The sequence below is a fragment of the Lepisma saccharinum genome, chromosome 29, assembly GCF_977018435.1.
Source record: "Lepisma saccharinum chromosome 29, izLepSacc3.1, whole genome shotgun sequence".
Taxonomy (NCBI): Eukaryota; Metazoa; Arthropoda; class Insecta; order Zygentoma; family Lepismatidae; genus Lepisma; species Lepisma saccharinum.
Genome location: NC_139257.1, coordinates 7284623 through 7306949, shown reverse-complemented (window position 1 = coordinate 7306949; position 22327 = coordinate 7284623). Strand labels below are relative to the sequence as shown.

The 22327-nt window shown below is 38.0% G+C and overlaps 1 protein-coding gene across 2 annotated transcripts in view; it reads right to left on the bottom strand.

Annotated features, from left to right (window-relative positions):
- wrm2 (wurmchen 2 transmembrane micropeptide) overlaps positions 1-22327 on the bottom strand; it is a 66497-nt gene that overhangs the window by 37837 nt on the left and 6333 nt on the right. The window contains exon 2 of one of the 2 annotated variants that reach the window (XM_083114787.1): positions 12726-12905. The exons of the other annotated variant lie outside the window; for it this stretch is intronic. The gene's annotated coding sequence lies outside the window, so the exon portion shown is untranslated. Of the gene's footprint in view, positions 1-12725; positions 12906-22327 lie in introns of those variants that run through there. 2 annotated transcript variants of the gene reach the window in all.

Below are 22327 nucleotides of genomic sequence, written 5' to 3'. Positions count from 1 at the left end.
GTGTATATTTAGTACTTTATGTGTAGGGAGACAAATTTATGGTAAATAAAAACTGAGGAGAGCTGTAAATAAAATGTTAGATCAGTGGTATATACCAGCGGTGGAAAAAAAAAAAAATTGGCACACACTTTTTCATCATGAGAGGAAACAACATACAAAAGAGCTATAAATTGATAAACTACTTCATTTTTATATACTGTACACATACACAAGTACTTAGCTGTCCAACCAAAAAGAAAACAACACAAAATCACTTTATTTCTAAATTGCATATTCGGGGGAAGAAAGGAATGCAGCTTGACAGGGAGCGAAGTTTTCGAACTGGGATTATGTGCATGGAAAATCCCAATTTGCAGCTTCTTCCTGATGTGATCGAAGATAAAACGTTCTTCAGCTGCAAGTGGTAGGAAACTTTAGGCAAATGTTTCATTACAAATCGACAGTTTGCGCGCACAACCTCGATTACCGGGTTTTGCATGTTTTCTACTTAATTTGATGATATTTCATGGTTATTTCACGAAGAAGCGTTCATTTCGTGAAAAAGCACACATTTCACATTACTTTGCGAATAAAACTCATGCATATTTCATCATTGGGGGTGTAGTTACGTACAGAATGTTCAAAATTGCATCTTTTTTTCACATTTCGCGATTTCGTGCATCGCGAAAATTCAATGTCCCTATTTATGATTATCAGCCAATAAGAAAACAAATTAAATAATAAAATGATATATTTATGCACTTAATTAAGGAGGATGGTTTTTTTGGGAACTCTCACACTTTTTTCACAGGACACAAAATAAATTTCAAACACAGTCACAAACATTGGGAGGTGGTTCATCATGTGGTATTCAAAGTCATTGCTAATTGACCTACAGAAGTGATAGAACATTTTGTTCAAGTATCGTACTATCCAGCATTTCAGTGACACTGGAACAATCAGTGTATGGAAGCATCAGTGATGATCTGTGAACTGACCAGCTCCAAAATGTCCAGGTCTCATATGTTGCAAAGTGACCTGGGACTGAAAGCTTACAAACAATATACAGACTACTTTCTAGCCTCAGAAAGCAATAAAGGCAAAGTGCCTATTGGATCATGAAGCATAAATTGGCACAGAAAAATTATCATGGAGGCAGCTTTCAACTTGCAGAATGACAGGTTGTATGCCACAAGAAGTTAGTAGGGGCCACATTCTGCTTCAATCATGGTGTAGTGGTGTATGGGGCATTATGAAAGCATCACTGAGCTCCTTTTCTGCAAGAAAGGGGTATAAACATCAGCCCGAGTGTACCAGGAGACAGTCCTGGAGACAATGGTCAAGGATCTAAGCAATATTATTCCATTACCGGAAGTGGAGTTTTCAGCAGGATTGTGCACCAGCTCATATGGCTGAAACAACCCAGCAGTGGCTTGAGACAAATATGCTCAACTTTATTTCCCCTTCAGATGGATCATCTGGCAGTACAGGCCTCGGCTCTCTGGACTAGAAATTGTGGTCTGTACTTCAAGACATGATTTGAAAGAAGATAATGCAGTATTGTCACTTTGAACCACTTGTCTTGTAAAAGCAGTGGAAGATATTCACCTCGATAGAGGCATAATGCAATTGATGATGGCCAGAGACACTTAGGTCTTATGTGCAGGTCAAAGGTGGTCATTTTGTGCTTTGTGTATACAATACATCCACCTAACACATATCCATGGGATATGATATCCTAAATGTATATTCTGTTATTTCATTCAAAGCTTTGAAATATTTATATGGTAAGACTGGGTGTGTATATGTAGAATACTTTCAGATTATACAGGGTGTCTACCAAAATAACAAATCCAAAATTCTTGACTTTTTGTTGACCTATTTTTTCATTATTTCTAACATTTATTTAATCTATACTTAGGTATAGTGGGAAATTAAGAAAATATATAATTTTAGATTTCCAAATATTCAATTTTATCAAATCACTGTACAGGTATATTGCAATGTAAGTTCACTATACTGTAAAAATAGCAAAGGTTCTTGACCTAAAGTATAATTTCTTGCCTTTCTTGACCAATCCGTTGATTTGACACCCTGTTATAATATCAATTAATCTGTGATGCAAAATAAACACATACCTAAAGCCTACATCTTCAAAATAGTTCATATAAAGCAAGTTAGTGAAGTTGGAATTATTAGTACAAGAACAAGCATATTTTAGTTCTTCAGATGTGCTTCATCGGGACTCAGTGATTATTAGATGATTTTCCCTGAGTTTTTACTTTTCTTCAAACACCCTGAGAATTCCAGGTGTGGGAACCTTGTATGTAAATTTGTGTATCGCATATGTGCGTTATGTAAACACCTTCGATGATTTTATGCTGTAACATCTCTTATACTATATCTTGTATCTGACGATATCCATACCCATGGAAAAATGGGTCAATGGATAAATAAAGATTATGATTATGTCCTTGATCTCAGCTAACCTGTAAATAATCATGTAGTAACCTGCTTAATGTGTTTAAAGAAGTTGCATAATAAAGTTAATTTTGTGCAACTCATTTTTGAAATTTATCAAAGTCGACCGACCATCCCCAGAGAGATAGTGATAACGTGGTCATCTTATAATTAAGGGGGGTCGGGTTAGTTCCCGGTGAAGGGACACTGCCCAGTGGTTCGTATTAAATTGTAAACTGCACATCCAGACATAAAGGAAATCAGTAGGGATTGAAAAGAGTGGATACTTGCTCAGGATAGGAACAGATGGAAGGCCTGTGTTGTTGCAGACATAAACCTTCGGGTTTAAGAAGGCTAGAAAGTTAGTAAGATCCAGTCCTGATTAGCCAGTGTGGGCATAAGCCATACTTAAAAGAAAACTCTTGACTTTTGAGACCAAGAATCTTGATGTTAGGTCTTGTTCTCATCTCGATTTTACAGAGATGTATCTCGTTCTCAATCTAGTCTCGAGGATCTACTCTCATTCTCGCCTCGATTCTTACAAGGCCGTCTAGGTCTCTGTACAGTGGGATGCAAATATAGCTTGGAAATTGTCCATGACTATTTTCATTAATTTTCCTCTTGCTTCTCAAATGTTTTTAAGGAATTGATCTTTACGTATACTGGTTCAGAGGGTGTCGGCAGCTTTTTTGATAGTTTGTTTCAATTTTTGAAGCTCTCATTATGTAAAACACACACAATTAACATGATGAACAATTTGTTTGGTAATACTTTTCCATCCCACTGTACCATCTTTCGGAACATGCATTTAAATTTATTATTATAGGGACATCTCTCATAGGCGAGCCAAAGGTAGCCCGTGTTCCCAAGATGGCCCCACTTTATGAAAATCATATAAATCATATTAGTATTTAACACAGCAAACAAATGGCACTACATCAATGTACCCAGTTCCCCGAATTTGAACCATGCAGAAAACGAACTGTCTCGGGCAGCCATTTTATTTGTTATTGTGTAACCACTGGCACCATAGGGACTGTGCAGGCACATGTCAACAATCAAAAGTTTGAGAACAGCAATTTTCTCTAATAAATTGTAGAAACGTGAATAAACATGAATAAATATGTTTTCTTGAGCATCATTTTCTAAGTCAACTATGAACTGTGGGCCACGTTTGGGACCCATGAGCCACCTTCGGAACAGATGTAACAGTTTTGTAATAGTTTTCTTTAAAAAAAAGTTACAAGCAATGTTACAAAATATCAATTTGGTACACGTTGTTAATTAGTTATAGGAGTTATTTCTTTTAATTTCAGAAATTTATCTCTCATTTGAGATTTGTAAATTGCTCTAGAAGCTTAACTAGGGCCACCATTGGTTCACCTACCTTAATGATATTTTCAATTCATACTACGGGAATGAGAGTCGCGGTAATAGATAATACAGGTGCTCACGTTTTCCATGATGCTGTTTTAAGTAATTTTCTATTAATTTTGGTAACCACTGCCACCATCCTAGTTGGAATTTGTTGTGTCATTGCTTGACGCACCAAGCAATGACACAACGAATTCCAACTAGGTTGGTGGCAGTGGCTACCGAAATTAATAGAAAATTACTTAAAACAGCTTCGCAGAAAACGTGGGTACCTGTATTAGATATTTTCAAGTTTTTAAAATGTAAATTTCCAAACTTTCATCATATTATTAGCATGAGTTAAGAATATTCTCTTCCCAGCAAGGTGTTATGTTTCTTGCTAACTCTATGGATATAAGTGGATTTCAATATCAAAATTTCAATGTCCAGTTCTACCACTGCCATAAAGTTAGGCAACATACACGACGCATTTGCAGGGAATTGAGTATTTCAGGATCTAGGTGTACCATTTTTTTTTTTGTCGCTGATTGTACGTAAGTGATATCAAACAAAAATTGTACCAATGGAGCCTTAGGCTGTCCGAAAGGTATGAAGTATAGACTTGAAGTATGGTCTTCATGGAAGTGACGTCACCTAATGCAGTTCGAAAGTGTCAAGTACACAAGCTATCTAGACCATAGCTCGGAGTACGGATCGTTGCAGACTTGGTCACATGATTTCCACACTCGTTGTTCATTTGTTTGAAATCAAGGAGGTAGAAAGCCAGGAACACAGGTTTAGGCCAGCCAGTTGTTGGTTGAAGTTCTTCTAATATGTGGAAATGTATGTATAAGAACATTTGCAATGCTATGTTATTTCTATGGTGAAAAACAAGTGTTTAAAATGTGGGGAAAAAACGAGCAAGTCCTCAGTATTATCTACTGGTCGTATTTGGTGATGCAGTCCATGTGCAATTCAAAAGACTTCCACTTAGAGTCCACGAGTTCAAGACCGCACTGCAAGACCATACTTGGACAATGCTCACTTCGAGTACGGTCTTGCACCTTTCGGACACGGCCTAAATGTTTGTCCGACAAAATATTGTACCAAGACATCAGACTAAAAATCAGGTTGCATAAAAGCCCTCATTTGTTTCAATGTTCCTTCAGAAAATCCAAAAAAAAAAAAAAAAAAAAAAAAAAAATGCCATAATACGTCATCCCACAACTTTTGGACAGCGCCAGAGTGGTGGTGCACCCCCTACCCCCATCGACAGCTCTGTTCCCTTACTGCTGTCATACAGACATGAAAAATGATAATTCAATACATTTTACATTTAATATTTGGAGGTTTAAATTCTTTTGCCCCTCCGGGAATATTTCTCACTACATACCATCACTTGTTTCTGGCATCATGGTTGTGTCCTGCATAAGGCCTAAAAGATGATGCTGAGACTTAGCAACAAGATTTCCCATTCCGTGCAGCACTTTATAACAACCTCTTTAAAAGAAAAACGTCTGGTACATTCATTCCACCACATCAACGGTTAAAACAATAATAATAAAAATTCAACAAAGACAAAATTCCCTGACTTTTCCCGGTTTGTCACCACCTTGCATATTGATGCACCAGACTGAAACCATCAATATGTGTCCATATCAAGCATTCAACCATAGTCATCGCAGTGTCAAAAGTAAAAGGGGATATGTCCACTCTGTACTTTACATAACAAGAACATTCCCCCTTTTAGGGGAAAAAATATATAAATTCAACTATTGAAAACAGGGTTGAGAAATGTATCATGAGATTTTGCCACAGATGATACATATCTTTTAGATTTGGTTTATTTTAATTCACTCTTTTTTGCAACTTTTGGCCAATCGTGAAAATTAGGATGAGTGTGATGATGTTATGAAATTAATGAAGGAACACTCACTAAGAACACCCATGCCGAGGCCTGGTAGCATGTCGTAGCATTATGTGCTAACCACTCCATCATGGAGGGCAGCTCCTCTGAGAATAGAAAGCCTTCCTCTACACATATCGAAATGGTGAAAAATCACTGTGATGAAAAATGTGTCTCACTCCCTCTGAGCCCCAGCTTTTCGCATATACAGGGTGGTGCAAAAGTCACCATACAGCTAACGTATACATTTGTGTGTTTCTTACAGACATGTATTACAGAACTTACAGTGCTTGAATATGATTAATAAAGATCCTAGGTCTGCTTTTAAAGAACATGCTCGATGTGTCTCCCTTCAAACACCATGCACAGGTGAATCCGGGCCATCCAATCATCCTGCACTTTTTGAAGGGTGTCCCCAGTGATGGCATCAAATGCTGCTTCGATGTGCTGCTTGAGGTGATCCAAGATCCCGATTTGCTCTTCGTACACCTTGGCTTTCACGTGACCCCACAGGAAAAAAATCCAGTGGGGACAGATCAGGCGAACGCGGTGGCCATTCCATAGGACCTCGTCTCCCAATCCAGTGTCCCGGGAAGTTTGTGTAAAGCCACTGCCGCACGTCAATCCCAAACTGTGGAGGGGCCCCGTCCTGCTGAAAGAAGGTGGGGGTGGTTCCATCTGGGGCAATGCCATCATGGGTGTTACAGAATCTTCTAGCATGTCCAGGTACCTTTCGGCGTTGAGGTTTCCGTTGATACATATTGGTCCGATGATGCTCATGTCCCAAATTCCGCACCACACCATTACCTTTTCACCGCCTGTTACCTTGCTGTCCATGGTCCAATGTGGATTATCCTTACTCCAGTATCGCATGCGCATGTTTTGCTTATTGACCATTGCGCCAACATGAAACACAGCCTCATCCGACAAGAGAATGGTTCTTGTGAAATCTGGGTCTAGAGCCTGCATTCCGGCAACCCACTCACAGAACTGGAGTCTGTGATCAGGATCATCTTCACTCATATGATGGGGCAATTGCATCTTGTAGGGATGCCATTTATTCACTTTGAGTATTCGATGGATGCTCCGACGGCTTACACCTGTCTCCTTTGACAGTCGACGAGTACTCTTCTTTGTGCTTTTCACCATGGACGCAATAATAAATGTCGACATCTGCTCATCAGTTGCCGTCTTCGGACATCCAGTTCTCTTCTTGTCTTCCACACTACCCGTTTTCATAAACTTAGCTACCAACTTAGCAACAGTGTCATGTGTGATGGGATCACGGTCCGGGTGTTGTTCATTGAACTTCTGGGTAACCTGCCGGGTCAAATTTTTGCCGACAAGAAGGATTACTTCAATTCTCTCCTTGATCATCAGTGGCATCTTTCAAACTGGGGAAAACAGAATTAAAACCTAGGAATGTAAAAGAAAAGGCAACATCAGCTGTATGGTGACTTTTGCACCAATCTGTAGAAATCAAAGTAATGGTTGTAATGTAATAAAATTTGCTACGGACATACCTTGGTGTGTGTGAAGCGTGGTGACATCAAAGAAAATGTTGGAAGTGATCATCAAGCATGCCTGCACACGTCTCTGTCACATCAATCTGTTTTTCACATCCCGCACCGTTCTTACTGGCAGTGTTGGGACATCCGCCTCCATGGACATCCAACAATGTTACCGTGGTTTCACGTTTCTTCACCAAATATTGAATTGGAGGCTTTGCAGGCGGTTTCCGGACTCCAAACTGAACAGTAAATTGCAGCTGGCACTGCTAGATGGACTCAGTTTTCCAGTACGTGCGGACAATAAGCACGCCTCGAAACAACTGTGTCACTCATTCTCATGATTTCACCACGCTTCTCACACATGTCGGTAGCAAATGTTATTAAATTACAACAATTACTTTGATTTATATAAGTGAAAATCTGGTGCCGAGAGTGAGCGAGACACCCCATGCTATCCTTACCCTCACACACACACTCTCTCTCTTTAACATGACCTTCCAATACATGAATAAGGGAACATGTTTGTGATTTGGCTGGTGCGCATCTGAATATTGATATAGAACTGTGTATAACTGCCTACAGATGTTTATTTCATTAATGTATAAAAATACAAACAGTTGCATTAACAATGACAGTATAGTAAAAACAACTTACACTAATTTATCACTCAACATAATTAGTATTCCTTTTGTATAATTCAGGAATACTGTAGAAATCTCATTTATTCAATACACATTCTCTCTTGTATTTTTGGAAATTTTTATCTTTGTATCACTACCTGAATACTAGTGCTTGTGGAATGTGTAAGCTACATATTTTATTTAAGCTAACATTTAGAAATATAAAATCTGAACCGTTGTTCAGGGATTGTCAGTAATGTTAATCTCAAGCTGTGTAGAACAAGATATAAATACAGTAAAACCTCGTTAATCTGGACTAATGGGAGGGATAAGTTGACAGGTTTAACAAAAGTCTGGATTAACTGAAATAACCTAAAAGAACAGTAGAACATGCATTAAAACTCCGTTTATGCAACAAAAGACATTTATTATGGTGTATTTAAAGGGGATAGGCCTAAGACCAGAGTTTTACGAGAATATGCCGAGTGTATTTCTGTGTCAATGCAGCTTCTTCCCGAATGTCTGCGGGGAAACAGAATTCCTTTTCTTTGGGAAGTTCTCCCATGGACGTTGGATGTACGTATTCTTAGCCGTTACAGAGCAATATGACGAATTCGATTGTTGACTTCTAGCCACATTTAAAACCTTGCATTCCGATTTTTTTTCCCTTTTGCCTGTACGGATTAAGCAAAGTCCAGCTTATTGGGGTCTGAATTAATGAGGTTATACTGTAGGTCATTTTCCAATTGAAAGATAAGGATCATTAAATAAAAATTCTGAGCAAAAACATCAATTACAATATACACGAAACATCCCTATATTAGGTGATAGTTTGAGAACAACGAACAATGTTTTATCATACAGGGTGTCCCAAAATAGTGTTCACATTTACACTCTTTGAACGTTAATAACAGAAACACTAATAACTGCAAATATGAACTTTTTTGGTGCCACATACCTTAATGTCCTAGTATTCGTTGGCAGCAATATTTCTGTCTGCAATGCTACAGAAAAGATCTACAGATCAACAAAAAGCAGGAAAGGAAGCACAGGCAGTGTCAATTGCATGTCTCATGTCATCCAGTGACCATAGCTATGTGGCTTACACATCATTCTTCACAGTTTACCAGAGGTAGAAATCTAACGGTGTCAAATTGGGAGATCTGGGTGGCTATTCAACACTTCTTATGTTACTTGAAAGAAAACTGCTCACCTCTGCCATTTTTGTGTACACTAGTGCTGCCTGGTGGGTTGCAACAGAACTTCAATCAACAGAATGTCTGAATGCACACTCAACGTAGACATTGCAGCTTCAAATACAAAATGTCCAGTCAAGTTTTTCTCTGTTATTAACATTCAAAGAGTGTAAACACTATTTTAGGACACTCTGTATATTACACATCCTTTTAGCTTAGCAAAGTATCACTATAGCATTTCTTAAAAGGAACATTTATCATTTGGATATAAAAGTTAATATAAGAATTAATTTTTCTGTGATCCCAAAACATAAAATCAATATAAAACTTATAAGGTTAGAAAACATAGTAGGCTTTTTTGAAGCAATGCCCTAAATAAATTTGGTTTACTCTTTGTTAAAGAAGCAACAATAATATCAACTTCTAAGAGAATGTGATAATGTGTAGAACATGTTGTAAAATATTTGTCAACAGAACTTGAATGAAATATCCAGAACAAGAAATACAAAAGCTGCAAGCAATAATATTACAATTCAAATGAAGGTAACTTCTTCTGCACCTACAGTGTGGACGGAAAATCCCTTTACACTGTATGTTTGTCACAAATTGTACACTATACGATTGTCAGGATTATTAAATGGGTCTCTTCAAGATGCGACTGGCACCATTTACTACCATGCTGCCTCTGGTGGGAGAAAAAATGTGCGAACATTCCGGGCAAGTCGTGATGACGGATACAAGTGCTTTCACTGTGGAAAAGCGTTTGGTGGCATGTGTGTGGGTGTACGAACATCTTTTTCTTAACTTTTTTAATCAAATTGAGCACAATTCGCCTCATGTTATGGTTTGGGCAGCGATGACATCGGAACACCTGCTTAGTCCTTATTTTGTCAATGGCTCTCTTAATCAGCACATTTATCTGAGAATGATCAGTGAGTGGTTGTTTGCAGTTGGCAAAATGAATCGTCGACACTGTTTTGGTTTCAACATCACAACGTACCAGCACATATCGCTTTCATTGGCCGCAGACAGCTGGACAAATTTTTTTGCAAATCACAGGATCGAACATGGGTCAGCAGAATCTCTAGCTCCATTGCCTTGGCCTGCAAGTAGCCTTGATGTCAGCACCTGATAATGCACTCTGAGGTCTTGGTGCGGAAATACTGATAATCCCGACAATGAGCAGCTTAAAGATACAGTTTCTGCAGTGTTTCAAAATGTAACACACAATATGCTGTTGCAGATGAACAATGGGACATAGAGGCACATAAGGCTATGCTACAAACATGGAGAAATCCACACACATTTAGAATCTATAGGAAGTACTGTGTACATAACATAATTTCAAATTCAATGTAAAGGAACTTTCCAGCCATCCTGTAGTTTTCTATAATACAAAAAAGGCCTACAATAGCTGCTCTCTGCCAAAAACTGACAGCAGAATACCTACAACAATACTACTAACAATACCTCAATGGAACAAAGTACTAATTTTAATTTAAAAGTTTGCTCTTCACAATACGTCAAACATAAAAAAAGAATTACACACAAATATGATGGGCACATAAGATGGACAGTCAAAAAAAATTACAAACCTGTCCATTATAATTTATGAAGTTTGTAGTTAAAAAAACTCTTTAATGGCCAATATGACAGGAGTTAAAAAAATAATATACTCTTCAAATTAAAGTTTCATTATTAATGTTTCTCTCTCTCGAATCTGGAATATGTTATGATTTATGTACAGCAATTGTTTGACAGTTACTATATATCCAGATCCATCAAGTACTTTCAATAGAATAAATAATAACAATGCATATAATAGATAATGAAAACAAAATGAGAAAGCACTATAGAATATTAATATTTTTCCATTTCATTCAAAGTTTGAAAGAATGAATCTTGATTTCATACTGAAATAGCTGTTGTCAATGGGTGCCGATAGATGAGGCTGCGGCCAATAAAAATAAGCATTATTTTCATTTAATCCTCTCCCATACGTGCATACTCAAGGCATGACAAACACAGCTTATTATTACATAACATTAAGATAAAAAGATTCCAAACTGCAAATGTTGATGAACCTGAAAATACTTATGCAAAACAATTATGTACAACTACATTTAACAAATTGCATGTGTTTAGTCATGTTAAAAAAAATGTTACACACTTTAATAGCATGTCATTTTCCCAAGGTACGGTTACTGACCAGGCTTACTTGGAGATGCTGGACACATTACTTTTACCATCCATTAGGGCTTTGTTTGGTGACGATCCATTTCGTATTCAACAAGATGGCGCCCGACTGCACTTTCATGCAGATGTGCCTGGATAACACTGTACCAGGATGTTGGATAGGACGAAGGGTACCTGCCCCGTTGGCCTGATTTAAACCCCTAGATTTTATTTGTGGAGGACCGTCAAGGACATAGTGTACAGTAAGAAGCCACGGTCACTAGTGGACCTACGCCATGAAATTGAAATGGCTAGGGCAGCAATCCCTGTGGCTACTTTGGAACACGTCATCAGGAATGTACAGCATCGTGTGCAAAGGTGTTTGCAGGCTGGTGGTTTGCAGTTTGAGCACTTATTGTAATTGCATGCAGAAACTGTGTCTATGTTGTAACTTTTATCTTTGTATTGTTGTAATACTCACAATAATATAGCAGTTATTACATTTTAAAGTGTGTATACATTTTTTTGAACACCCTGGTATTTTTCACATCTGGATAAAGTTCTTATTGACGAGTATGAAATACTTAAATGAAGCGGCACTTGTGCGCACATATTGTCACTATTATAATTTATTCTATTTACATGATATGGTTGATTTATTTTCACATCAAATCTATTGCAAATTACATGCAACACTTCATTTTTAAATAAATATTTATGTTGTTGGGATATGGGTAAAAAATATGAAAAGCAAACCTTTATCAACATTCACATACCTTTTGATGCCCAAGTCAAAAATATTACAAAATACACTTTGTAAGAATATTACTAATAAAAACAGCATTTGCTGTCAAGAACTGTTAAAACCTAAATCTCTAAAGCATGATAAAAAATGTACTACAAAAGTAGTTATTCTACAAAAATGGACGGCATACGTTACATTTTTAGAAGTGTTTGAGACTCACGAGTTAACCATTTTGGAATGGTTCAAGAGATTGCAGATGGTGTATATATATATCCACAAAATGCACTACGGAATGGTGTAGTGTGTATTTTTCTGAAAAGGCACTTCTGAAGTATACTGTAGATTGCTGCGTTTACATTCTAACTATATGTCTTAAGTCCACTTATTAGAAGAAATTAATTATTCTGAGATCACTAATACTAGTAATGAATATTGCAAAATCCTTCAAGACAATGAATAACGGTTAAAACAAATTCATATTTAACACATGTGAACTAATGTTCAAATTTAAATGACAGTGAAAATTTCACATTAATTTTATGGACAAGAATAGTAATTTTTCAACCACATTAGTTTTTAAAATATGTTTTCAGGAATATGTCGATTCAAGAATGATCTCTTCTTCATACGCTCTACCAATTTCATGAGTAAGATTCTGCTCTCTTGCAACATGTCTTGCCTTCAGTACCCTTGACCCAAATCGAAGTATGAGCATAATTACAAGAATTACAAATAAGGCTAAAACAACAAGAGGGGGCCAAAACACATGAAAGGCCATATTTCTTATGAATGTGATGGATCTTCAAGTAGTTTGCTTGCAATCCCTTTGGTAACTGAGATTAGTTGAGCAGCTCAATGCAACCAACAATACATCCTGTACAGTTACTCTGATCCACTTCAGTTCCAGTTCTGTTCTTGTATGCCATTTCGATCAAAATTCCAAAATCCACCAACTTCCAACTGAGAAATAAGAAAATTGGAAACAACATTATTTACAAACATTTATGGACTTTTTCGTTACTTATGCTAAAATTTGTATTTTTAGTTGAACAGAAATTGTCCACATAGATGCATAATTTTAGTAACACACAACTATAAAAATCATAGATTCACCAACATTCTTTTCCTGTAGATCATAAACAAATAAATACAAGGGTAAGTCATTAAATAACAGGAATTTTATTCTAAACTTCATGGAGATTTATGCACTACTAAAAATTATATTTCGAGACTTAAAATGGTTCCTTAGCAACATGCCATAAAGATGTCATGACGATTGAGCAGTATGTACCTGTGCAGTAGTTCAAACAACATGACCGCTCGCTCCACAGTTGACTTGCACATTTTTTTGTGGTCAGAGGGAGAGAGTACCAAATTAATGAATTTGCTGGTCGATCTGCTGTTTCACTGCCTCAGTTGCCATGTAAAGTGGCCTCCCACTCCAGTGTTCATCACCGACATTTTGTCTTCCGTTTTTAAAAATGGATCTTTCTGTCCATTCATACACACTGACCACAAAAAGCGATAATCCTTCGTTGCTATTCTACGGTGCAAGTCAAAAGCGGAGCGGCCAAGCTGTATGAGCTATTGTGCAAGTGCATACTGGCCTTTAGTCACGACACCTTTATGGTGAGTTGCTAAGGCCTGTTTCCATTACAACAAATTTGCCGCACAACGTGATTTGCGGCATGTGCCAAGCTTTTGTTGAAATGGAAACTGTCTGCAAACATGCTGCGGCGCAAGTGCCAGGGACAAAATTGTCCCAAACTATTTTCACGCACAACTTGCGCCGCGGACAATGGAAACAGCCTAGAGGAAGTTCCTGGGCCACGGGCATGTGCACTAGAGTAGAAACAGACGACGTGACTACAACCAAGTGCTCGCTGGACTGAAGCGGCATCACGACACAACCAGAGGCATGGCGTGCATGTAACCGCTGTTACCGCAGGTAACAACAAAATATAAAGAATTGAAGAACCTGTCTTAAAATATTATTACATACATAAACTGGTAATATTGTCGTAAAGTAAATATTGCAGACTGACATTTTTTCTGACACCGGCAAAAGCGAAGAAGAGGATTGATCCGATACCCTCCCGAGGCAAGATGAGGAAAGGGCCATGAGCCCACGCAAGGAAGACTTCGCGTAGCGGCAAAGACTGTTATGGCGGGAGGAGGAGGCGGGTTATTGCCATGCCTGTTTAGCCGCCACAGTTGCCAGTGATCCTTACCGGATACAGATCAGTGCTGCCATATTCAATTGACAGAAAAGAGCTAAGTTGCCTAATCGGGTCTATCTTACTCTGAAGGTGTCCACTCGCACTGGGGAAAGGCAAACTACCAAGTGATATTTTGTATTTACACTAAATATCAGCAAATACGAAAGTCCTCTTTGTCCTTATTCGACATCATCCGCAAGGAGAGGAGAGGGATAGGAATGGTCAAGGGGTTCGCTGTCCTTCTAAAAATGTCAACCTAAAATTCTATATTTCACACATATAATATTACAGTATTTCGGTTACAGGAATTTGTGATAATTGTTGAAAGGGCCGATTGAGATTTACATACGTTGTTGCAGGAATGCAATAATTTCGGATTGAAGCAATGTTTTTGAGGTAGCAGCACTGTTTTCAGGTGAAAACATTACTTAGAAGAATAATTTTCCAATTGTTATCTTAGCATGCTCTGAAGTGTCAGGTGTCGCAGGTTCGAATCCTCAACAAGAAATGATTATTTCAATGTTTGTTGTTATTCTTTTACTTACATAATTATAAAAATTAATAATTACATACACAAAATAAAAAAAGAATATTTCAATAATTCGCCATGCATCCTCATAGTCACGATTACGATTATACTATAAAGCGAAAGCCTTAAAGGTAGCAAGGAACGTAAAATATACGAAATAGTAGTGGTGTCAGAAATGAGATTCTGTGGATTTAGCGAAACATGGGAGTGGGAGTAGTTAGGAAACAGATGAAGACTAAATCTACTCTACATACTTCTTATTTGAAACGAAATGTTTTGCAATTTGGGCAAATCTGGTTTCAAAAGAACAAAGATGGCAACAGTAGTAGAACTGGACTTCTTGCAGCGTAAGGTTCTGGAGGAAATGTTGGCTATTGAGGAAGCGCCGATGCTGAGGGGGGAGGGGGCAAGGAGGGTGCTTCACATGTTACAAAAGTAAACATCGGGGAGGGACTGTGCAGTGCAAGTTTTGTGAGTGGTGCCTTTTGTCCTTTTGTCGTTTTCACGCATTCTCAATTAATTAACAAGCGGTGTTAATTACTTCGATGTTTCTGTAAGTATCAAATTACGTATTTCTATATTAGGCTAATGTTTATCATGTCAACAACCAATGTTTGCGATTTCACTTCAGTGCTTATGTCAACATTTTTTCCTGATTAATAACTTTACCAAAATCTAGTATTGAATTGCAGCCGTACCAAATAATATTATACGAACTACTTGGAAGACATGGAAAGGGGGGGGGGGATGAGGTGGATCTTACGGCTCCTTCTTAAATGTCCTACTGATAACATGTAATACTTTTAAAAATCCCACACCACGCCACTGGACACAACGTTCTGTTATTTGAGTGTAGATGTTGTAGTTGGTTGTCTAGTTATAAGTGAGTGTTTGTTTTGTGGACAATATGGAGTTATATGCTTCTTCCAAATTTATTTTTGCTACAAAACTTCTAATCCACCATGTAGGTCGTTTTCGCCTCTTCTTTAGAAGTTCATGGTACGCACCTGCCATAACCACAAAACCTACCATAGCTATATTGTCCATCTTGACAAGAGTTATTTCGCCACAAAATTATTACAATACAATAGAAGAAACACTGAACTGCTCTAAAGAACTGCACAACATTACACTGCGATCCTGCACTCCAGTGTTGTTGCAGGCATATTTTGCAGAAGTAGTTTTGAATTGGAAACAGTGCACTAAATGACGCGCTGTTTGAGTCTCGAAATACAAATTTTCTTTGTGCATAAATTTCCATGACGTTTTGAATAAAATTCCTGTTATTTAATGACTTACCCTCATATTTAACTATCAAGAATTCCTTAACACAGGAACACAAGCCAGTGGAATGAAAAAAAACTATCGATGTAAGAAAGTTTACCATTATATCTATAGCCAATGTATATCCTTTCATTAACTCTTTGATGCCAAGCTGATGCATATCTGTATCAAGAAGCATCACTGTGGGATATGGGACTTTTGGAACTTACTGTGACTCAGATAATGTTCGGAGAATACAGGTTTTTATTCCAAGAGTCTCGAAGTATGTGATTAGTAATTTGATTCTGACTATATATTTTTATTTGGGAGGGTTCTATATTAGATGCATACGTTTTTTGTGTGTTTAACCTGTGAGCAGTATGTTAAATTGTGAGGGAGAGGTGTCACCTGGTTGGTGTGAACCCGAAACATCCTCCTTGCTTCAGCACCTACCCAGTGTGTCCCAAAATAGTAGTTACACTCTTTGAACGTTAATAACAGCAAGCAAGATTTTTTTATGTCACATGCCTGAATGATTCTTCTCTCCCTCTCTTTCTCTTCCATCCACCTCTCTTTATCTCTCTGCAGAAAAAAAAGAGAGAGAGAGAGAGAGAGAGAGAGAAGAGAGAGGGATAGAGAGAGAGAGACCTTCCCTCTCCCTCTCTTTCATTTCTTTTCTCTCTCTTGAAAGAAAAGGACCTGCAATCATTGGCAGAATTACATTGTTTGCAACGCTATGGGCCAGGTGGACAAATCAACAACAAGCACATATGGTTTTCAGGTTTTCACGGGAAGATTGATAGATTGATTTGCTTTATTTTACTTCGCTTGTTGTGCCACTTTTGGCTAATTTGCACAGATGGGAGTGAGTGATGATATGATGAAACATCATTCACAAACATCCATGCCCAGGCCAGGATTCAAACCCGGATCTCTGGTGTCGTAACATGATGTGCTAACCACTCTGCCACGGGGGCCAGCTTCAACAGGGAAGAGAAGCACAGGTAACCTCACTCCCACGTTGCATGTCATCAAGTGTGGCATACACATCGTTCTTCGGTTCCTCACAGGTAGAAATCTAACGGTGTTAAATGGGGAGATCTGGGTGGATATTCGACACTTAAGTTGCTCCAAAGAAAAATTGCTCACCTCTGCAATTCTGTTACACTAATGCCTACTGCCTGCACACACTCAATGTAGACATTGCAGCTTCAAATATATAAAAAGTTCAGTCATGTTAACTTTAATAGTTTCTCTGTTATATACCTTCAGTGTGTGTACACATAATTTTGGAACACCTGTACAGTTTTATGACAATCTGTAACGTCTTGTTAAACAGAAGAATTTGATAATGGAAATGATTCATTTGGAATGAGTAGAACAGATTGAAAATTAAATGTGCTGAAAAGTCTTGATTATATTCACACTGCATGGGGATCAGGGGATACAGAAAAGTGTCATGGAAAATTCACACCTGATTCTACATTCTGCCAATAAACAACATGTGTTTTAATGCAAATATGACACTATTAGTTCACAGCCACATGACAGTCAGTGTGAACATAAAATGGCACTTTGGTGCAGAAAGTTGAGTCGTGCCATGGGTAAGAAGGATAAAAGAAGAAAAAGGCAGTAGGGCTCTAGTGTGCCCTTGGAAAATTGATTTCACTTTGTTTTGGCATTGGGTCCCATCCACCCATGTGAAAAGTTAAATGGGTTAAATGGATTTTCAGTATATCACTTCCATTCTTCAATTCTGTAGACGAGAGGTCTCCAAACTCACAGAGCCATTGAGTTATTTTCCACATTTGAAAATATGACGAGTTACCAAGTGTGAATTGAATATTTTACGATCCTTTGTTGGTTTAACCTTTTGGAACCTAAGGTCATTTTCACAGGTAACCCCCTTGGTGACCAAGCCGATTTTGAGCAAAATGCAGTTTCAATTAAATGAGTGTAGATCGGAGACTAATTGCCTTAGAGAGATGAGTGATATACCGTTGTACGCAGAATGAATCACAGATTCAGAAGATATATAATTTATGCATATTCGGTGTAAATATGAACGGGGAAAGGGGGGAAATCCCCTGAAAATACTTTTTTTAAAATGGGGTTTCTCCCCCCCCTCCCTGCCCCCCCTGAAATAAAGGATATGAAAAGTACAAAATGCACATAGAAATTATCGCGACATGTAAGGAACACAAAAATATTTGCATTATTATCGTATGACCAATGTAACTTGAGTTGTACCCCCAAAAGGAATGGTCGGCACGCCACTGATTCAAGCTTCAAAATGCAGCGGTACCTTGAAATGACTTTAGCTCAGAGACTATTTGCCCTGGAGATATGAACGATATACCGTTGTATGCAGAATGAATCACAGATTCAGACGATATATCATTTATGCACATTCGGCATACATATGGAGGGGGAAAGGGGGGAAATCCCCTCAAAAATACTTCTCTTAAAAATGGTGTTCCCCCCCCCCCCCCGAAAAAATGTCAAAATGCAAAATTTATGCAAATTTGGCGTATATATGGAGGGGTAAGGGAGAAAACCCCCAAAAATTATTTTAAAAAATTGTCACTTCACCCAAAAAATGTCGTCGCACTTGGGCACAAAACGACACCAATGCACAACATTCACGGACGAAAAGCTAGAACGTAGTGAAAAATTAGCGTCAATTCTTGCAGCTGCTTGAAATTCTATTTTTAGACAATGCTGGGTAACCCCTGTTGCCACTTGTGGACACTTGTGCTAAAAAAAAAAACAAAGGTTTCCTTCAGAGCGCTTCGAAATTCCATTCTCACAACGCAGATTCAACAACCAGTCTTCCCCTCCCCCACCCCTGATTGCGCCCTCATGGAAAACTTTCATTTTGACATCGGATACTGATAAACAAGCTTCCTTTGAATGCACAGGAGGGAGTGAAAAGCATTGCTTTAGAACAACAAAGCCGGTCTTCCTTTGTCGGCAAAAATTTGACCTTGAAAAGAGATGCAAAAGAGAAGTCCCTTTTCCTGCCTTTCCCCCTTCATTTTCATGAAGACAAAAAGAAATGCAAAAAAACATTTCTGTTAAATACATGTGTTAGGAACAATATATAAAAAGAAAAATCGAAATTCTACCCAAAAATAGAAAAGTTATAACGTAAAAACTACGACCTTGACACAGCATCTCGATTGAGACGCTTGGGACCGTGAGGCTTACTTTTGGGTATCTCGTTCGAGATGCTTGGGATCCAAGAGGTTAAGATGTGTAATCATTTTATACAGCACTAAGATGCCAGGGGCCTTGGGTTCAAATCCTGGCATGAGCATGTGTTTCCCTTTTGGGCATCCCTTCATCATTTCATATTATCACTCATCCTCATCGTTGCCATTAGCCAAAAGTGGCATAAAAGTGACACTAAATAACAAAACACATTCGCAATTATCTCGAAAATGGCTCGTTTGCAGACCTATGTTTACTGAGATTTTTTGCTTCTATTCTAGTGTACTTTCAACTATGTCAGTTTGCGCCATTACTTATGATACACCCTGTATACACTCCATATTCACGCAATAACTACATGTTCTCGTGTGACCGAAAGAGGTGAATTTCTTGCGAATAGCTGACAAATTTGAAATACTCCCATTACTTCTAGCGACATTGAAAGCAGTTTTAGTTAGTCTTTTTAAAAGACAACAGAAGGAAATTTTTGTTCGAACACTTGCAGCAATTTTTTTTATTCATTGTTTTGTAAACAGAAAATGAAAACACATTTTGTGTTGTTTTACAGTTAATATCAATGTAAGCATACTGTGTTTTATGTAGCTCATGATGTGCCTTATATTATTAAAAAGTTAAATTTTTACAATTTTAAGTACATATTTAACTCAATATTTTGGTGAAAATAAATAAATATGTATTTACATATCTAGCACACTACATACAGGGTGTTATCATAAGTAATGGCGTGAACTGGCACAGTTGAAAGTACATGTTAATAGATACAAAAAATCTCGGTAAACATAGGTCTGCAAACGACAAGACAATGAGATAATTGCGAATGTGTGGTTACATGCCACTACTGACTTAATTGTTTGTAAACGTCGTCCTAGTTGGTAAAATGCTAATAAAACAGTAAGAAAAGTAAATGGAGATCTCAATTGAACATTCTTTAATTCATACTTTAACAAATGTTAGTATGTTACATGTTACAATTACTGTACACTTGTACCTGTTAAAGGAGGTGTTCAAAGTGTCATCCTTGCATCTGGATGCAATACTGTACGCGATTCTGCATTGAGTTTCAAATTCTTTCAAACACACCCGGTGCATTTCGGAATTGGTCACAAGCATGTACAATTCTCTGTACTGCTTGTATCCATCCTGTTTGATTACAACTCCACCTCTCGGAAATGATCTGTTTTGTCAACAAGGAGAAAACCTCGGAACGTGCAAGGAGTAAAGCACTCGGTGTTTACAAAATAAAATCAGTGATGGTTTCTCACCACACATTCTTAGCATTTTACCAACTAGGACGACGTTTGCAAACAATGAAGTCAGTGGTTGCTTGTAACCACACGTTCACAATGATCTCGAAAATGGCTCGTTTGCAGACCAATGTTTACTGAGACTTTTTGCTTCTATTATTGTGTACTTTCAACTGTGTTAGTTTGCACCATTACTTATGATACACCCTGTATAAATCCGTTCCAAGATATGTATAAAAAATTTAAAAAAACTTCTGGTTGTACTTCGTAAATCATTTTATCCTCGAAAAGAAGCAACAAGTGTGTAATTTTTAAATGAGAGAGGCACACATATAAAACAAGCTTGTGATGGTATTGTCTCCATGGGGGATGCACCATGTGAAAATTTATGGAAATTTTGTTTTAATTTCATTCGTTTTCATCTTCTACTTGACAAAGCAAAATTGGTATTTATGACCATAGGCTAACAGCGCAATGTGTACAGAACAAAACGGTACAGAAATTTCCTGCTGAAAACATGGAGGGCAATAACTCAAATACCAGGAAAAGAGCTTATCAAAGTGTTAAAATAATGACAAAATGTGAATTTGGATTGCACAACAGTGTGGCCACTCTAGGACCAGGAGAAAATTCAAGTAAAATACCCAGTTTTCAAGGTGAACTTTCCAAAAATTCAAGGGTACAAGAAGATGTTTCTCTATTCCAAACTTAAGTATTACTGCCTCTCACCACGCAACACATACACACACATATATATTTAAAACATAAAAGGTCTGTGTAATTCCAACGTAGCCAATAGCCTTTAATTTAAGGTGCCGAGTTTACATTTGCCACTTCACCTACTCAGACAGACCCGAAATACAGGGTGTCCGGAATGGAATGACAGTTTTTAAAAGTTTGTGGTTTTAATATGGGTAGAAGTAGATAAAAAGAAAAGCAAGCAGTTTGAAGATAAACTCACCAAGTTTTATTGGTAGCAGTTACAACTCAGCACAGCTCAGTATAGCTCCACGTGAGCTCCTTTTGTGGCAACCTGAATTCAATATCTCTCCACGTATTCTGTAGCATCAGACGCATAACAAAAGCAATCGCATTCCAATTCGGTCCTGCAGTTCTTGTAGGGCCTGTACCTGTACCCCAGAGAAAAAAGTCCGGAGGGGTAACATCAGGCGAGTGTGGTGGCCAGAAAATTGGCCATCACGGCCTATACAAAGACCAGGAAATTCCCTATCAAGATACTCCCTCACTTGTAGGCTCCAATGTGGCGGGGCACCATCTAGTTGGAATATCACTGTAGGTTGTAAATTACATAATTGGGGAACTGCAAAGTTTTCGAGCATAGAACACATTTCCTGTTATTGTTTGCTCCACAATGGGTCTATGACTTCATTATGCATTAAAGCACACCAAACATTCAATTCAGGACTGTCTTGGACATGTTCCACATACGCATGAGGATTCTCAGAACCCCATATTCTAACATTGTGACTGTTAACACAACCAGACAAGTAAAAAGTTGCTTCATCTGAGAAAACAATGGTCGACAGAAAAGTCAGTTTTTTTTTCTTTGTGGCTTGTCATTTGATTTAAGTTCTTGCAACAACTGCAACTTATATGAATGCAAACATAATAGTTTATGTACATCATGTACAGTTGACCTGGAAATTGCTATCCATATTGACTTACGCGGACTACGTGTAAAACAATCTCTTATCGACTCCAAATGATCATGGATACCCTAAGCGAAGAACGTCCGTGGTTGACAATGGAACCAATTTTCAATGGCGTCATGGACCTCAGCATCGATGGCAAACTGGCGGCCCTTCAGATGTTTTTAGTGGCCCGAAGATGTGCTACACATTCTTCATACGACGATAAACATCAGCTCCACTA